The sequence below is a fragment of the Entelurus aequoreus genome, linkage group LG15, assembly GCF_033978785.1.
Source record: "Entelurus aequoreus isolate RoL-2023_Sb linkage group LG15, RoL_Eaeq_v1.1, whole genome shotgun sequence".
Taxonomy (NCBI): Eukaryota; Metazoa; Chordata; class Actinopteri; order Syngnathiformes; family Syngnathidae; genus Entelurus; species Entelurus aequoreus.
In genome coordinates this window covers 8,710,139-8,714,486 of record NC_084745.1, presented here as the reverse complement: position 1 = coordinate 8,714,486, position 4,348 = coordinate 8,710,139, and the positions used below count along the sequence as shown (strand labels likewise).

The 4,348-nt window shown below is 33.9% G+C and overlaps 1 protein-coding gene across 1 annotated transcript in view; it reads left to right on the top strand.

Annotated features, from left to right (window-relative positions):
- Nucleotides 1-3,632: 3,632 nt before the first annotated feature.
- Nucleotides 3,633-4,348, top strand: part of rnf152 (ring finger protein 152) — a 60,432-nt gene continuing 59,716 nt past the window's right edge. Inside the window, exon 1 of the mRNA XM_062021949.1 lies at nt 3,633-3,769. The gene's annotated coding sequence lies outside the window, so the exon portion shown is untranslated. The remainder of the gene's footprint in view (nt 3,770-4,348) is intronic.

Sequence of the window (4,348 nt, the reverse complement as noted above, 5' to 3'; positions counted from 1 at the left end):
ACAAAATATGCTATATTTTACCCCAACAATATTTTAAATTAGAATTTTCAATGAGCAGTAATTAAAGCCTTGGATATGTCAATAATTCATAACATTGATTTTGATTCATTATTATTTCTGAGCAATGACAGTTTAAACCAAAATCACACTAAAATGATTTGGATCCAAAAGGGTCCCCCTCATAAATGTGTTAAAAATAAGTCTTTTTCTTCCCCCTTCAACGCTTAAATCTCTAGATCAACTTCAGATCTATCCATCGAATATAGCAGTTTTTAATGTTTTTTTATAGTGGCAAACACACAAAATATGCCATATTTCACCCGAACAATATTTTCAAGTGGAATTTTCATTGAGCGGTAATTAGAGCCTTAAATAGGTCAATAATTCATAACAACATTGATTTTGATTCATTATTATTTCTGAGCAATGACAGTTTTAAAAAAATCACACTAAAATAATTTGGAACAAAAGGGTACCCCTCATAAAATTGTTATAAAGAGTTTTACACATTTAAAAATCATCAACTTAAGATGTATCCGTGGAGTATACATTTTTATTATTTTTTCATATTTCTAATGCACTTTTTGTCAAAGAAAACTTTGTTTTTAAAGTGGCAAACATACAAAATATTCCATATTTTACCTGAACAATATTTTCAAGTGGAATTTTCAATGTGAAGTAATTAGAGCATTGGATAGGTCAATAATTCATAACATTGATTTTGATTCATTATTATTTCTGAGCAATGACAGTTAAAAAAAATCCCACTAAAATTATTTGGAACAAAAGGGTCCCACTCATAAAATTTTTATAAAGAGTTTTACACATTTAAAAATCATCAACTTCAGATTTATTCGTAGAGTATACATTTTTATTATTTTTTCATATTTCTAATGCACTTTTTGTCAAAGAAAACTTTGTTTTTAAAGTGGCAAACATACAAAATATTCCATATTTTACCTGAACAATACTTTCAAGTGGAATTTTCAATGTGAAGTAATTAGAGCCTTGGATAGATCAATAATTCATAACATTGATTTTGATTCATTATTATTTCTGAGTAATGACAGTTTAAAAAAAATCACACTAAAATGATTTGGATCCAAAAGGGTCCCCCTCATAAATGTGTTAAAAATAATTCTTTTTTTTTTTTCAATGCTTAAATCTTTAGATCAACTTCAGATCTATCTGTCGATTATAATTTGTTTTTCTTTTAATTTGTTTGTTTTATACCTTTTTTGTCAAAGAAAACTATTTCTATAGGGCATACACACAAAATATGCATCAAAATATTTCAAAGTGGAATATTTCATGAGAAGTAATTGGAGCCTTAAATAGGTCAGTAATTCATAACAACATTGATTTTAATGCATTATTATGTTTTGAGCAATGACAATTAAAAAAAAAATCACACTAAAATTATTTGGGTCCAAAAGGGTCCCCCTCATAAATGTTTTAAAAATAAGTTTTTTTTTCTTTTTTCTTCTTCAACGCTTAAATCTCTAGATCACCTTCAGATCAATCCATCGAATACAAGTTTTTATTATTTTTGTAATGCTTTTTTAAAGTGGCAAACACACAAAATATGCCATATTTTCCCCCAAAAAAATATTTCAAAAATTAATATTTAATGTGAAGTAAATGTAATTTTTTCATATTTTTAATGCACTTTTTGTCAAAGAAAACTTAGTTTGTTTCACCTGTATGCTCTTTTTTCCACTTTTTTTTTATTTTTTAAAAATTTTTTTAATAGTATTTTTACATTGTGCCGTTAAAAAGGTAGCTGCGGGCCTCAAATGGCCCCCCGGCCACACTTTTGTAAACCCCGCGTCACACGTGACATTTCGCCGTATCACATGACATCTATAGCTATAATTTCACGTGACGGCATGCCGTGGTGTGTTTACACAACATTACATAACGTGGGAAAAGAGAACATGTCAGAACTTGACCCCCACAAAAAACATTCTTTCTAGCAGTTGTTTACAGTACACTGTAAAAAAAATCCTATTTTTATGGTTAATTTACCCTTAATTTACTCTAAATTTCTACTGTAATTTTTCTATTTTTTTAAAATAGTTTATGAAACTGTAGAATTGAAGACATTATCTGTAAATAAACAATCCGCCTGTTATTTTAAGTAATATGCCAGTAATGACAAACTATGTATATTCCTATTTTTTTTTTACAGAAAAATACCAAATTAATTATAGATAGCATTTGAGTGGGACAAAATTTAAAACTGAACAAAGCCGCGGGCCAAGGTTGAACAAATGAACCTTTAATGTAATCTATGAGCTATCGTCACGTCCGCTTTTCATCCATTCTAACATCAAAGTGGAATATTTGATGTGAAGTAATTGGAGCCTTAAATAGGTCAGTAATTCATAACAACATTGGTTTTAATTAGGGATGTCCGATAATGGCTTTTTGCCGATATCCGATATGCCGATATTGTCCAACTCTTTAATTACTGATACCGATATCAACCGATATATACAGTCGTGGAATTAACACATTATTATGCCTAATTTGGACAACCATGTATGGTGAAGATAAGGTACTTTTTAAAAAAATGAATCAAATAAAATAAGATAAATAAATCAAAAACATTTTCCTGAATAAAAAAGAAAGTAAAACAATATAAAAACAGTTACATAGAAACTAGTAATTAATGAAAATGTGTAAAATTAACTGTTAAAGGTTAGTACTATTAGTGGACCAGCAGCACGCACAATCATGTGTGCTTACGGACTGTATCCCTTGCAGACTGTATTGATATATATTGATATATAATGTAGGAACCAGAATATTAATAACAGAAAGAAACAACACTTTTGTGTGAATGAGTGTGAATGGGGGAGGGAGGTTTTTTGGGTTGGTGCACTAATTGTAAGTGTATCTTGTGTTTTTTATGTGGATTTAATAATAAAAAAAAAAATAAAAAAAACAAAAAACAAAAAACCCGATACTGATAATAAAAAAAACGATACCGATAATTTCCAATATTACATTTTAACGCATATATCGGCCGATAGTATCGGCAGACCGATATTATCGGACATCTCTAGTTTTAATGCATTATTATGTTTTGAGCAATGACAATTAAAAAAAAAAATCACACTAAAATTCTTTGGGTCCAAAAGGGTGCCCCTCATAAATGTTTTAAAAATAAGTCTTTTTTTTCTTTCTTCAACACTTAAATCTCTCGATCACCTTCAGATCAATAAAAAATTTTATTTTTTATTTTAATAGTATTTTTACATTGTGCCGTTAAAAAGGTAGCTGCGGGCCTCAAATGGCCCCCCGGCCACACTTTTGTAAACGCAGCATTACACGTGACATTTCACCCTATCACATGACATCTATAGCTATAATGTCACGTAACGGCATGCCGTGGTGTGTTTACGCAACATTACATAACGTGGGAAAAGGGAACATGTCAGAACTTGACCCCAAAAAAAACCTTATTTCTAGCGGTTGTTTGGTAAAAAGACAAAAAAAAAAAAAAAATGACACAAAGACGGAATTGATAAGCACTAAGGTGACATGACGTCATAAAAGTTGCAACATGGCGTTCCACGCAGCCCGCTACCTTGCACAACCTGTGCGTGCGCGCGCATGCAGGAGGGAGGGCGTGTCCGCCTGGCGGAGAGGCGGAGGAGAGGCGGAGAGGCGGCCTGCCTCCTTGTGTGTCCGTCTAGTCTAGTGTGCTGTTGTGTTTGCCCACGACGACCACGGACGCCAAGAGGCTGCGAGAAGACGAGAGGTGAGTTTTCTCCACCTTTCTTTATGCCGTGTTCGCGTGCACGCGCCCTGCCTTGGGCGTGCTCGCGGCCGGAACGGTGATGCGTTCACGGTCACGGAGTGATGTTTGTTTGTTTGAGCGCTCATGCGCGCTGCTCCGTCCTCCATTGTTGCCGGACACCCCCCCCCCCACCCCTCACCCCCCCCCCCCACTCACTCACCAGGCAAGCAAAGTAACTTTCAGCCGGGTAACACAGATGTGCGTTTGTCATGCAGATGTGTGCAGAACAAAAGGTCACACCGGGAAGAGTTCAAAAGAGTCAACTCAATCCTCTGCAGGATTACTCAGTCTTTGCAGGTTATGAACGTCATTTTGGAAACAAACCAAATGCATGTAAACAACATTGTTGTTTACGCCAGACTCAGACATGGCAGAAGTACAAAAAAAACAAAAAACAATCCTCCATAAATAGTGTGAATGTTCCTTATTAATAGCAAATATGAAGTCATCTGCTAGCGGCTGTTCAGTTTGAGAGTAACAAAGTGCTGCTTCTTCAAAGCAGAGGTCTCTTCCGAGATGTGACGTTCACAAGCGAACCGA